Raw genomic sequence first — 15848 nt, 5'->3', positions numbered from 1 at the left:
TGCAACCAGTCAACATATTTTTACTGTCCAAGTTCAATCCCCCAGAACCAACTTATCAACCTTCACAACGAGTGGCCAAGGTATTGCATTGCTTTGAATAAGTAACTTCACCAGCGGAGAAGACTAATGTCATTTATTCTCGGCGAATACCACCACCCAAATGGCACCGTTTCGAAGCTTGTTGGCTTACTCATCAGTGGTGGGCAGGTACATTGTTGTTGCAAAAGTGACAACCCGGTTATGAAGTATAACTCCACAATATGAGAGATGCTTAATTGTGTGCATGGTTTAACCTAAAACAATTTCATGACTAAATGTCCAAGAGTATGAAAAAGGTTATTTATGAATGGGTAATGCACTTCCATCATTTCTACTACCCAGGTAGTCTGCTCGCATCATTTGATTACATCTCACATTACCCATGCATAAACAACCTTTTTCATACTCAGACATTTAGTCAAGAAATGTTGTTGTTATTGATGTTGTTATTTGGTTTTTAGGAGCATTAGCAACTAAGGCCATATTGCTCCGGGATATGCGGTGATCATTCCCTGACCTTTCCACATCCTCCGTATTTGGTGGTGACGGGCTCAAACCCCGGTCTAATCAAGAAGCGTGTACTACGCACTGCCGCTCCTTCCCACCTGGCTACGGAGGCGCCTAGTCAAGAAATAATTTTAGATATTTATTTAACATGATATACTGTAAGATAGTAAAGTAATTATAAGGAATTGTGGGAGATGTGGTTTATTTCTTTGGCAATTCTTACTTTTTATTTAATTTTGTTGTTTATTATTAGTTATATTTTGTAGTTTACAATAATATATCTATAAATGTAAGCAGACGGCATCACATAATTTTCGGTGCGAATTCCCTGGAACACTTTTGTAAACCCCAAGGGGTTCGCAAACCACTGGTTGGGAACTGCTGGAATAGATGATAATGTAAAGGACTACGTTACATTATCATCCTTGTCCTGACGGGCACGGGCCATACAATAGTGCATTGGCATTCTACTCGTTGCATTACCCTATTTACAAATTGTCTTGAACCATAAATTTATTTTGGGACTTCTAAGAACTTTGCATGAAAATTCACTTTAACATTTTAAAATAAAATCAGTTAGAAACAATCCCTTCCTTTGGAAATATGTCTACCAACAAAAGAAAGTGTTTCTCGATTCACGAAAAAGTCGAAATTATTCGAGTTAGAATGTGGCGCAAAAAATGTTGGTGTGTAAAAAGTTCTTTTTCCTCTTCAAGTGTATTGACTTTGTGGAAGAATAAAGATGGTTACATATTGCCACTGGAAAAGAACATAACCGGGGGAAAAAAAAAAATAATAATAGGAAGTGCGAGGTTACAAATGTTAATGAAGCACTGCTTCAATGGTTCACCACACAAAAAAGTGCAGGAGTTTCAACAGACTTGAAGGCTCCGATCGTGAAGGCTCAAGCAGAAAAATTTGCTAAACAATTTGGACGCAACGATTTTGTGTATAACAATGGTTGGCTGGATCGATTTAAAAACAGACATAACATTGTTTATGTAAAAATTAGTGGAGAATCTCGATCTGCAGATCCAATAATGGCAAATGAATGGATTGACCATGTTTGGGCAGAACTCAGGAAAGATTTCAATGACGAAGGCATCTACAACAGTTGTACTACTGCAACAGGATCTAGAAATTTTGGGCAGATGTTCTGAGAAGTGGCAACTAAAGTTTAACATTGACAAATGCAAAGTACTGCATATGGGTAAAAGTAACCGCAGAGGAATGTACCAACTATGTGGTACTACCAGTGCTTTTTTTGGGACGGTACGCAACGGTATGTCGTACCGGCACCTTTATTAACAGTGACGTGTGACATTTGGATGCAATGCACTTCGAAATTTGTAATATTCCGTAAATTTTTTTCACATGTTTACCTACTATTCAAATAAGCTTAAAATGATTTAACTAAATTTGCATTTTTTACTGTCAATTGTTAAGATTTTTTCTATATAAAACTGTATAACCATTTTTATAATTCTAAATTACTCAGATCTCTGTTTAATTATTTTGAATTTCCCCTGGAAGTTACATTTAAAATAGTTTCCGTTAAGCAAAGGAAATTTTCATATAGCGAACAGATTAGGAGAGAATTAACTCTGTACACCCTGTTCACTTTTCTGGCCTTCAGGCAATCAGTGCTGCTGCGTGAATTAAGAGAGCTAAAGGGATTAGCATTCTACAACTAAGTGGTACCTGGTAAAACCTATCCGACCACCCGTCCCATACGGAGAAGTCGCGCTGGTCAAGAGTGAGCAGATCAAGGTGTATTCCCAATGGGCCTGGCCCACTTTCCAGTGGTGTCCAACCTTTTCCTGTACAGGGGCCATATTCAAAAAAATTCAAAGTTAGATTTCTTTAGTGTGTTACATTTTTGATATCTTGTTGTGAGTAAAACTGAAAATATTCAAAAATTATTAAGTACAATACACAATTATATTTACTGAACAAAACATTTAATTAGAAAATGTTTTTGATAATTAACAAAATTTAAAATGCTGTTAGTTCAATTTCCTTGAGGGCTAGGTTGGACACCACTGTGAATCAACTGTAAGCGTCCCCATTCGAGAATTAGAAAAATAATTTTCTTTACAGCAACAAATAATCATCCGTTGTTTCGCGGAGTGCGTTATCCACATTTTTTCTGTAAATTTCCCCTATCTCTGTTTACATGGTCACAGCACCTAAATATCCGAATGACACTGATATTTTGGACAGTTTCAAAAAAAAAAAAAAAAAAAAATTCAAATTTAAGAATTAGTGACAATACAGATGACGAGAGGAGGACAACGAAGGTATTAATCCTTCTAAATATGAATTGTTGGTATTTGGTGAAAATGAAGGTAGCAAATTGTCAATTACAGTTAAATGCAATTCGCGGATACCTAATTGGTAAGAAGGTTTCGGAAGAGTCGAAGCATTTGATGAACGCTCTGAGTACGATGGCAATTTCACCGAGCAAATGTGAGCAAGGATTTTCACAAATGAATCTGATCGCCAGTGCTTCGTTGATGACAAAAACAGTTTCTTCACTACTGTTTATTAAAACGGCAAGCCCACCGCTGACCCACTATGATCCAGCACAATATGACAATTCGTGGCTACTTTGGAAACGCCATTCAGCAACCAACACACAAAGAGGAGGAAAAGTTGGCATAGCGTGTCAGATGAGAACTTAATAAAAATATGGAATATTCTACAAAAACTTTATGAAATTTATTTTTAATTCTTTTACTCACAGTTTACTTATTTTTTTATATACTTAATTTGTTGTTCTTATTCTAAAAACATTACTACTAAAGTAACAATATCAGGGGGGAAAAAAGCACTGGGTACTACGCTTTGGGTGGTATAAAATGAAAAAATCCTTGGGAGTAATTGAAGGGAGCAATGCAGACAGGCTGCATGAGCAGGTCATTGGTCAATGATATACAGGAATTTTGCTAGCAGGGATTGGTTGGTTGGTTGTGTTAGGGTTTTAATGGCACATGGACCATGTTGGTCATAATGCACCAGTTCAGAGTAGCATTCGACAAGGATATCACTGACAAGGTGCCAGCAGGGAAAAGTAGGTAGTTGTCCCTTTGTATAAGGCAACAGTCAGGCCTTGAGTACTGCATACAGGTCTGGAGGCCTCATTTTATGGAAGGATGTAGAGTTGCTTGAGCATGTATAGAGAAGGGCAATATTGGTCAGGGAAACAAAGGGGTTCTCTTACCAAGAAAGGCTTAAGTTCTGCAAATTGGAGCAGCTGGAGACTAGGCACCTGTGCCTAGTCTCCAGCTGCTCATTTTAAAACCAATGGACATAGGTGTAATCAAGGGTTTGAAAGGAGTTTATAAAAGATTTCTACTTCTAACCAGTGAAAGAGTACAGACACATACGGAGTCTATATCGAAATTGGATGCTATAAGGCCTTGAATGGGTTGAGCACTCTGAATTCTGATGGGATTGCAGCAATTTGCGGTTTTTTTCTGGAATAAATTTCCATCTGTCATTGTGCAAGTTGATAAACTTAAATAAATTCAAGGGGGAACTGGACAAACAACCTTGCTTTCTTGCATCACATGCCTGTATTACTACTATTAAAACAATGCTGACAAAACAGGACTTTATAAATTCACACCTGACAATACATTTAAATTCAAAGGGGAAAAATGTGTTGGTGAGAAAAAAACCAAAGGCTCACTTGACTGTGATTGTATGCACAAATATGACAGGAACTGATAACAAATAATAATAAAAAAGTTATCGGAAAATCGTTAAAACCTGTGTTTCAAAAACAAAGAAACTTACTGTGGATTACACTGCAAAACAAGAAAGCTTGGATGACTTCAGATATATTTTGGCAATATGTAAATGATTGGAATAAGGAGCTATTCAAAAAGAAGAAAATATTTTATTTTTATTGTTAATTGATAACTGACCTGTACATCCCCAGATTCAAAATTCACCCAACAGCAAACTAATGATTCTGCCTCCCAATGCGACGTCAATTTTAAAACCAATGGACATAGGTGTAATCAAGGGTTTGAAAGGAGTTTATAAAAGATTTCTACTTCTAACCAGTGAAAGAGTACAGACACATACGGAGTCTATATCGAAATTGGATGCTATAAATTTATTGAATGATGCATGGAACGTTACTTTGACAACCATATCTAATTGCTTCAAGAAATCAAAATTAAATTCAAATGAAATTTCAATTGTAGATGAAGAAGAAAGAAACCAACTTGCCACTGAATGGTTGCTACGTAACAGCGTTGTAAGTTTTAATACAGATAACATCAGTGAATTTGTACAAGTTGATGACAAGTGGTCTTCTTACAGAGAGTGACGCTGTAGATGCTGTGCTCAACAAAGACCATAACGAAGATTGTGATGATGACAATTAAAAGGGAATCAAAATCAGTGCTGAAAATCTCACAAGCTCAAGGTGCAATGGACAGTCAATTTTTTTGACGGAACTGAGGTAAGTAATGACACTTTTAACATGTTGAGTATTTTAAGGGGAAATTTAAGAAATATCAAAGTGAAATCTTTAAAACAAATAATTTTAAGATTCATAAATAACGACTAATTGAAATAGTGTTTCGTATTACGAGTATGGTTTTAAAATTATAGACAAATATTAAGTGTATTGTAGTTTATACAAGCATATTAATACAAGTAATATGTAGGTATATACTTATTATTTTTTAATCTATCCTTTTATCAAGTTATTGAGAATTTAAAAAAAATAGCAAGTAGATTTAACAGCCCAAGGGGTTACCATCTCCACTATCAACTAAAAAGGAAGCAAAGCTTTAAGATTTTTATAATAATAATGGTTTATGGACCTGGGATACTGCTATATGCAGAAAGTACTCAACAAAAGCAACGTCCAGTGTTAAGGTACTCGTAACACTAATTATGGAGAACAAAGGGCAAATGGAATAGAAATCACTATCATGGTGAACAAAGAAGGGAGCTAAGATAAAGGAGAAGTAATAAGAATAACTTAGTGCTGTTCATCCTGTGACCTCAGCACCTTCATTGAGGGCCAGCCACCGAAATCAAAGGAGGAAACGGCAATAAGTAGGCAAATCCTCTGTTTCTGACATGAAATACACGCCGCATGTGGTACACATGAAAAGTAGGTAAAGTCAGTTAAAATTTTAATTATGAGGCATGCGTATATTTCATGATTGACCCGACAGTGGCTGGAAGTAAAAATTAAAAGAACAAAAAGCAAGAAATAGGATAACTTACGGGGTCATGTAGGTTGTGGTGATCTGTACTGCTGTGGAGTACTAGTTACCCGCTTTCTTTCTTTTTTTTTTTTTTTTTGTTAGTTGTTGGAACATTAGCTTTTGTGGCCATAATGCACCTCCCAAAGTTTTTGCACTTTACTGTGATCCAAGCCAGAGACAGGATTTGAACCCACAACCTTTGGGTTGCCAGACAGGCACTTTACCCACTTGGTTAGCCCGGTCAGCACTACCCCTTGCACCACAAGTTGGAGGTGTATTAAAATAAATTAAATTAGCAAAGTAGTAAATTAAAATTAATCTAATCAAATACGTTATGAATGTAAAAAGGGGTGGTGGGGGTACAAGTTTTCTATGCTTGTAAAATCCCAAAGAGGCTTGGAGTATTGACTATACATATGTACAAGTCTAGCAGCTATGGAATCAGTTAGCCATGATATTGATACCAATAGTACAGTTAATAAATTTTTTATATTTGATAATACAGAGCTTTTTCAAATGTGGAAATATAAGTAGACTGCTGTAAACTGGTTGCTTAGAAGCTTGTTGTACAGGTTACTGACGTTGCTAACTATCAGTTGTTTGCTACTGCATATTAGCATTAGCATTAGTAGAGGCATTTGATGCAAGAAAGCAAGCTTATGCAGCATCAGCCAAAAAAAAAAAAAAAAAACCACTTCCACTTCACCCCTCTGTTCGTTCAAAATACCTGTCCAGCTGAGCCTTAAACTTATTTAGGCTATCAACCTCCACGACAAGGGATGGAAGTCTGTTCCACCAACCAACCACCCACTGGCTAAAGGCAAATTTCCGCACGTCTATCCTACATCTGTCTTTCCTCAATTTGAATTTATGCCCTCTCAGGTGATTTTTCTGAGCTAGAGGAAGAATCCCATCAGCATTGAGCATGCTTAAACCATTCAAGGCTTTATACACCTCTATCAGATCACCTCGCTGGTGCCTAGTCTTCAGACACTGTAATTTGCAAAACTTAAGCCTTTCTTCGTAAGAGCACCCCTTTGTTCCATTCACTAATCTTGTTGCCCTTCTCTGTACTCGTTCCAGCAGCTCTACATCCTTCTTGAAATGAGGCCTCCAGACCTGTATACAGTACTCTAGGTGTGGCCTGACCATCGCCTTATACAATGGAATAATCACCTCCTTATCCCTGCTGGAAAAATTCCTGTATATCATTGACAAGACACCATGAGCTACTCTTGCAGCTCGTCTGCACTGCTCAGAGAACTTCATATCTGCCTGCACAATTACCCCCAGGTCCTTTTCATTCTCCACCACTGCTACTAATCTGATTCATCCCCTTCCTTCTAGAGTTTACATAAGTAAAGAACTCTTTGCTGTTTTTCTTTGCATCCCTTGCCAAGGATTTCTCGTAATCTGCCTTCGCCTGCCTAACCTCCTTTGTAACTTGGTCGCATATCAACTTGTATCTATCATAGGCTTCTGTGTCATGTGTTAATTTGTATGTATCCCATGCATTTTTCTTCTTTGCCATATGCCTCATTAGTTCATCTGACATCCATTTTGGCCTAAACCTTGAACAATATTTCTTAGTTGGTATTTTTTTTTTTTTGATTTGGTAGTTGTTGGCGCATCGGCTTCTGTGGCCATATTGCACCTCCCAAGGTTTTTGCAGTACTTTGATCCAAGCCCGAGGCGGGAATCGAACCCGCGACCTTTGGGTTGCCGGGCAGGTACTTTACCCACTCGGCTAGCCCGGTCGGCATAGTTGGTATGTAAAGCCTAGTAGCTTCCAAGATAAGTTCTTTGAATGCTTCCCATTTTGAATTTGCTGTTGGTAACATCATCAGTTGGTCCCACTGTATAGAATTTAAATACTGTCTCAGTCCATCGTAGTCGCCTTTACGGAAGCAATAACCCTTCCCTTTACCCCTAATGGTAGTTACCTCTTTGAGTAAATCCCACTTCAGCACACTGTGATCACTGCCACCTAGTGGTTCATTTATCTGCAGATTCTTAATGCATGAAGAATCACTGCTGATAATCAAATCAAGAGTATTACTCCCTCTAGTTGCCTCCCGAACATGCTGATGTAGAAAACAATCATCCAATAAATCCACAAAAGCCCTGCTAGTGTGCGAGTAACCAGCCCCCAAAATCCAGTCAATATCTGGGAAATTAAAATCTCCCATTATAAGACACTCTGATTTACTGGCCCACTCTATTTCCCTGTACAGTTCCTTATTATACTCATCAGAGTCATTAGGCCTATAGCACACTCCTACTCTCAATTTTGATCTCCCAATGTTTATGTCACACCAAACTGACTCCACACTGCACTGTCCAGCGATGTCGACTGGCTTCACTTCCTTGGTTTTTATGTGTTTCTTAACTAATAGCATAACACCTCCCCCCTTCCTATCCTGTCTATCCTTTCTGTAGACGTTGTACTCCCCAAATTGCAGTTCCGCATCCCCTATATCTGTGTGACACCACGTCTCTGGTGTCAGAGTGGTGTCACATATAGTGGCTCTGGTGTCACATATAGTGACTATTCTGATGATTTGAGATATAATGTCAGCATGTACTTTTCGGAAATATTCGAATGCCAATGAGTGAAGCTGAATACATTGAAATTAAAGGTGTCGCACTTATTATATATATTGACCAGGGTGTAGGAGTTGTTGAGATAGCATTAGCATTAGTAGAGGAATATGATGCAAGAAAGCAAGCATATTCAGCATCAGCCAAAAAAACACAACCACTACTCCCATTTCACCCCTCCGTTCGTTCGAAATACCTGTCCAGCTGAGCCTTAAATTTGTTTAGGCTATCAACTTCAACAACAAGGGATGGCAGTCTATTCCACAAACCAACTGCCCGCTGGCTAAAGGCAAATTTCCGCACATGTATCCGACATCCATCCTTCCTCAATTTGAATTTATGCCCTGTCAGATGATTATTCTGAGCAAGAGGAAGAATCCCATCGGCATTGAGCATGCTCAATGCCGATGGGATTCTTCCCATCGGCATTGAGCACAGAGGTGTATAAGGCTTTGGGATTCTTTGGGAGAATCCCAAAGCCTTATACACCTCTATCAGATCACCTCGCCGATGCCTAGTCTCCAGACTCTAATTTGCAAAACTTAAGCCTTTCTTCATAAGAGCAACCCTTTCTTCCATTCACTAATCTTGTTGCCCTTCTCTGTACTCGTTCCAGCAGTTCTACATCCTTCTTGAAATGAGGCCTCCAGACCTGTATACAGTACTCAAGGTGTGGCCTGACCAATGCCTTATACAAGGAAATAATCACATCCCTATCCCTGCTAGAAAAATTCCTGTATATCATTGACAAGACACCATGAGCTACTCTTGCAGCTCGTCTGCACTGCTCAGAGAACTTCATATCTGCCTGCACAATTACCCCCAGGTCCTTTTCATTCTCTACCACTGTCAGCGTAGTACCACACAGTTGATACGTTGATCTGGGGTTACTGTTTCCCCATATCTAGTACTTTACATTTGTCAATGTTAAGCTTCATTTGCCACCTCTCAGCCCATCTGCTCAACCTTTCCAAATCCTGTTGCAGCAGCATAGTGTCAGTAGTGTCCTTGACAACCCTGCCAACCTTTGTATCATCTGCAAACTTGGACATCCAGCTTGATATACCATCATCAATATCATTTATAAATACAGAAAACAACAATGGACCCAACACTGAACCCTGAGGAACTCAACTAATAACATTAGTCCACGTTGAGCAGTGTCCATTGATTACCACTCTGTCTTCGGCCACTCAACCATCCTTTATCCATAGCAGCAATTTGCCTACAATGCCACACTGCTCCAATTTGTGCAGCAGTCTTCCATGCGCAACAGTATCAAAAGCCTTTCTAAGATCCAAATATATAATATCAAAGTTATTCCCTGCATTCAGTTCTTCTGTGACTACATCATAGTATCCAATCAAATTGGTCAGGCAAAACCTGCCCTTAACAAAACCATGCTGTGTCTGAGCTATAACTGAATTCTTGTCTAGATGATCCTGCAGTGCTTCTTTAACCAGTGCCTCCATTAATTTTCCTGGTACCAAAGTTAAACTAACAGGTAATTACTTGTGTCAGTCTTTGATCCTCCTTTGTGAATTGGGGTTACATTTGCACATCTCCAGTCTATGAGTACCTCCCCTGAGTCCAAAGAAGCCCTCATAATTATGGCTAGGGGTTTGCTTACTTCCTTTGCTGCCTCCTTTAATATAACTGGATAGATTCCATCCACCCCCGGGTGCCTTTTTTATGTTTATCCTCAACAATTTCTCCTCCACTTTCCTCTTAGTTATTAGAAAATCATCTAGCTCAATGCCAATGTTTACTTCACCTACGACATTCCCCTTCCTGAATAACTCCTCATGTATGAATGTAGATGCAAAATACTCGTTTAGATTGTTAGCCACCTGAGCAGGATCCTCAACTGTTGAACCATCAACATCCAGTGGACCAATCTGATTCATCCCTTCCCTTTCCTTCTTGAGTTTAAATAGGTAAAGAACCCTTTTCTGTTTTTCTTTGCATCCTTTGCCAAGGATTTCTCATAATCTGCCTTTGCCTGCCTAATCTCCTTTGTGACTTGGTTACAGACCAACTTATATCTATCATAGGCTTCCATGTCACCCATTAATTTGTATGTATCCCATGCATTTTTCTTCTCTGCCATATGTCTCATTAGTTCATCTGAGATCTAAATCCAAGTAGTTAGCAGCCTTGTTATTATCACTGGTTTTTTTCCAGTGTGAGCTCAGTCGGATATATATTGGCAAGGTTTTGTATGAAGTTGGAGCAATTTGCTACAAATAAATCATCAATATACCTGAATATGCAGATATCAGGAGGCAATGATGTTTTCTACCAGTATAGATATAGATTGGCAATGATACAGCTCACTGGGCTGCACATAGGGGTACCTATGGTTTGTTGGTAAACTGTTTTACCATTGAAAATGTAGTTGTTGGAAATGCACAAATTGGGCAGATTATTCCAATATATAGGTTTGCAGTCTACTGCTGTCAAACAAGATGTGAATGATAGGTTTCAGTAGTTGCTCTAAGGTTTTGCCAGGCTTGTATGCATAACTGCTCTTGCATGAAGTAATGAATCTGAACCCTCTTGGGTTCTTATGTAACTTTGGTATGCAGTATATATATCGAAAACTATAATTATTAGTACTAAGTTTTAGTTTTTTTTAATGGCTATTAGCTTTTGTTATGATATTGCTATTGTTTGTCACTTGCTTGTATGTATCACTAGAATTGAGTTCAGTATTTAATCTGTGAAAGTAAAAAGCTTTAAATATGAAGGCATTGTTACTATCAGCTTGGTCAACGGGGGTAATAATAAATTGGTCATGTGGCTCTGATAATTGTTTTTTAACCGTATTCCACTATTAACTGCAATATGGATATATTGCTGTTGATAGTGGAGATCTGTTAGGTATTATGCCTTTGTAATTATTTATTTATTAGATTTGATGACAGTATTTATCCACATGCAGAAAGCTTCAATAGGTGTGTTGTATTTATAGGCAAGCATGAAGCAGTAGTTAAGGAGGTCATGATACAGTGGTAGAGAATGAAAGGGACTTGGGGGTGGCCGTGCAGGCAAATATGAAGTTCTCTGAGCAGTGCAGACGGGCTGCAAGAGTAGCTCATGGAGTATTGTCAATGATATACAGGAATTTTTCCAGCAGGGATAAGGAGGTGATTATTCCCTTGTATAAGGCAATGGTCAGGCCACACCTAGAGTACTGTATACAGGTCTGGAGGCCTCATTTCAAGAAGGATGTAGAGCTGCTGGAACGAGTACAGAGAAGGGCAACAAGATTAGTGAATGGAACAAAGGGGTGCTCTTACGAAGAAAGGCTTAAGTTTTGCAAATTACAGTGTATGGAGACTAGGCACCAGCAAGGTGTATAAAGCCTTGAATGGTTTGAGCATGCTCAATGCTGATGGGATTCTTCCTCTAGCTCAGAATAATCACCTGAGAGGGCATAAATTCAAATTGAGGAAAGACAGATGTAGGATAGACGTGAGGAAATTTGCCTTTAGCCAGCGGGTGGTTGGTTGGTGGAACAGACTTCCATCCCTTGTAGTGGATGGTTGATAGCCTAAATAAGTTTAAGGCTCAGCTGGACAGGTATTTTGAACGAACAGAGGGGTGAAGTGGAAGTGGGTGTTTTTTTTTTTTTTTTTTTTTTGGCTGATGCTGCAACTGCTTTTTGAATGTGGTCAGGCTAGTTTTTTTAAACCTGAATTTGTATCCATAAGAAAGAATGTTCCTCAGTTCCTGGTATGGTGTAATCTCCAGGTTACCAGTTATAATATACCCATGGTGGGGATTAACATACGGCTGTAGTTCTGCCTTGTGGTAAATGCATGTGTTGGTGTCTAATTTTACTTCCAGCCTCTGTCGGGTCAGCCATGAAATATATGCACGCCTCATGATTAAAATTAATTTTATCTAACTTTACCTACTTTTCACGTGTACCATGTGCACCGTTTATTTCATGTCAGAAACAGAGGCTTTACCTACTTATTGCTGTTTCCTCCTTTGATTTCAGCGGCTAGCCCTCGACAAAGGCGCCGAGGTCACACAATGAACAGCACTAAGTTATTCTTATTACTTCTCCTTTATCTTAGCTCCCTTCTTTGTTCTCCATAATTAGCATTATAAGTACCGTAATGTTACCACGTTGCCTTTCTCGACTACTAACTTACATAAACACACATATTATATAAATAGAAATATATGTAGTACACGCATGCTTTTGAAATTTCACAGGTCTAGCATTTTATAAATTTAAAATGGAAGCGACTAATTCTTTCACGTTCGAAAAATGAAAAAGTTGAACATCTTTAGCATAACCACTGCTGGATTAAAAGAATTATTAATACAAGAGCAAAAAAAAAAAAAAACTTAATTTTTTTTATCCCTGCCACCAAGAGGCAGCTGTACCATGTAATCTATCCTTGCATTAACAGTAAATGTAAACAATATAGACAGAACAAACTCATTCAGAGAGGATGAATCACCTTTCAACACAGGTTCTTCAAGAAAAGAAGCCAATTACAAACACCCCCCTGGTGTGTGTGTGTGTGGGTGGGTGTATATATAGGGTGTCTCAAAAATATTGGTACGAACGGTTAGGGGAGGTAGGTAACATCTAAAGGAATGTGAATCGCATAGGAACGCATAACCGGAAACGTCACCGTAAGTCAATACACGGCGCTATTCAGTTTGCGAGAGAGAAAATTTCTGGTTTACTCATTCAAGCAGTAGTCGCCACACAAAGAGCATGCATCGATATACGAACTGTGAGCTGGCAGACATGCACCTAGTGTATGGATTAGCAGAGGGCCCACACGGTATGCACCCCCAAGCGGCACAACATCGCTTCGCAATAAATGTGTGGGCAGGTATGGTCGGTGACTGCTTAGTCAGCCCATACCTGTTACCATCCAGCATGAACTCCGCTAAATATCGGATCTTTCTTGAACAAATTCTACCAGGGCTACTTGATGATGTTCCAGCAAATGTGAGATGCAACATTTGGTTTCAACATGACAGGGCACCTGCCCATTATGGAAGGTATGTTCGTGACCATTTGAACAGGCATTTTGGGCATTGATGGATTGGCTGTGGTGGACTCATTGCCTGGCTCCCAGGCAATGAGTCCACACTCACCTGATTTATTGAGCCTTGATTTCTTTCTGTGGGGGCGCCTTCAAATCTATAGTGTATGAATTGCCTGTGGAGACAGAAATGGATCTCGTGGCAAGACTCGTCTGCGCTGCTGCTACTGTCAAAGAAACTCCAGATGTGTTCAACCATGTCCGCCAATCTATGCTGTGTCGGTGTCACGCATGCATCGCGTCTCATTGTGCAACCTTCGAGCATCTGTTGTAACATCATGAAATACATCCATCTCTTATTCCATTGTTAATATTATGTCAAATAAATTTTGTGTCATTTCTGCTTCTTGTGCCACTATTTGTGTCATTTCTGCTTCTTGTGCCTCTGCTACTACTTTCCCGTGACGTTTCCGGTTATGGGTTCCTATGCGATTCACATTCCTTTAGATGTTACCAACCTCCCCTAAACGTTTGTACCAATATTTTTGAGACACCCACATATACACACACACCAGGCTGTGCCCATAATCAAGAAAGTAGTAATTGGACCAAACTGATGCCATGTTTAGGTCTATAATTTATAACTACAATTTGTGGGATGAATCTATAGGTTTCCCAACTCTTATAAGACTTATCCCACTCAGTTTACTAAACTTCCAACAAATTAACATTTACTGTTAATTCGTTGGAATTAACATCCCTTTCTTTCTGCCCTTTATATTTACACCGATCAGCCAAAACATTAAGACCAGCGAGTTGTTATGCAAATCGAAGCAACTGCAGGTGAACCGTGGCACGTGTGCGGGTTGGACAGGGTATAAAAAACATTTGATACTCAGCTACATTAATCAGTGTTACTCTTGTTCTTCAGATGGGAAAGGCAGTAGACTTAAAGCGAGTTTGACAAGGGCCAAATTGTAATGGCTAGATGACTGGGTCAGAGCATATTCGAAACAGCATGGCTGGTGGGGTGCTCACAGTCAGCCATGGTTAGTACCAACTGAAAGTGGTCCGAGGAGGGAACCCTCGACATGCCGGAGAGGTGTTGGACGATCATGGCTCATCGATGCTCGAGGTGAGCAAAGGCCTCCTGGATGGTACATGGCAACAGAAGGGCAATTGTGGTGCAACTCGCTGGTAATTGGAATGCTGGTGATGATATAATGTGTCACAACACACAGTAAATCGAATCCTGTTTAAAATGGGGGTGCGTAGCCACAGGCCACTCCGAGTGCTCAATATGGTTCATTGGCGAGTGCCTACAGTTGGCGCGCGAGCATTGAAATTGGACCTTGAGTGATTGGAAGGTCACCTGGTCTGTGTGCGTCTTTTATCTGGGGAAGTGATGATGTTTGGATGCACTGTGGGAGAAAAACAAGCCAGTGTCATGCTCTGAGTAATGTTCTGCCGGGATAACTTGGGTCCAGTCACCCAATTGCCGTGCACTCTGACATCTACCACCTACCTAATCATTATTGATGTCCAGAATACATCCTTTCATGGCAACGCTCTTCCCTTCTGGTGGTGCCATCTTTCAGCAGGATAATGTCATGCCCGGATTGTTCGAGACTGGTTCGCGGAACATGAAGAAAACTTCCAGGTATTACCCTGGCCTCCAAATTCCCCAGACATCAATCATCTGTGGTTTGTGTTGGAACAACTCCAAATCTGTGGCATCTCAACCACAGACCCTACACGAGCTAAAGGATCTGCTGGTTACATGTTGGTATCAGATATCATGACAGAAATCTTGTAGCATCCATGCCTTGCCGGGTGATCATAATGTTTTGGCTCATCAGTGTATAGTACTGGTTCTCCCCAACTATCTACATAAGCGAAGTTGTGGGGCTAACCAGAGGCCCAGCAACTCCAGAGAAGTATTCCTTTTGTAAAATACCGCAATATTATGATCATATAATAAGAAGTGTACCAGAAGTTTCCCTGAAAGTACTTGCAATGTTTCTGCCCCTGTGCAGAGACAGCACAACATGCCCAGCTCATACTCAGAAGAGTAAAGTACTGAGCAAAATATGCTTTTTAATTACAAAATATAATGCTTTTCCATGTCAAGCATTCAATTTAAAGCTGAACCTCTATTCTCCTGCTCCACTGTAATAATAATACAGAGGAATGGGGAAATAAAATGCACTTCTTGTGTAAAAATTAAATTTTATTCTGACATTTGTCATGTTCTGTAAAGAACAATTGCTCTTCCAAGTACAACTTTAGTAGCATCTTAGGGAAACCTGGTATCTTACTACAGGTGGACTATTCACACCTAGTCTGCCCTTAAGCAATGCATACATTTTTTCAATTCTCAATTTTATGAAAGCTGCACAAGAATACAATCTTGTCAAACTAGCAGATACATTTATTTCACATC

At 39.4% G+C, this 15848-nt stretch overlaps 1 protein-coding gene across 2 annotated transcripts in view; it reads right to left on the bottom strand.

Annotated features, from left to right (window-relative positions):
- The window catches only part of LOC150074952 (uncharacterized), a 153761-nt gene that overhangs the window by 61294 nt on the left and 76619 nt on the right, over positions 1-15848 (bottom strand). The gene's annotated exons all lie outside the window — the stretch shown is intronic.

The sequence above is a fragment of the Mastigoproctus giganteus genome, chromosome 14 (assembly GCF_048544385.1).
Source record: "Mastigoproctus giganteus isolate SK-2022 chromosome 14, ASM4854438v1, whole genome shotgun sequence".
Lineage (NCBI taxonomy): Eukaryota > Metazoa > Arthropoda > Arachnida > Uropygi > Thelyphonidae > Mastigoproctus > Mastigoproctus giganteus.
This window is presented reverse-complemented; position numbering and strand designations above follow the sequence as displayed.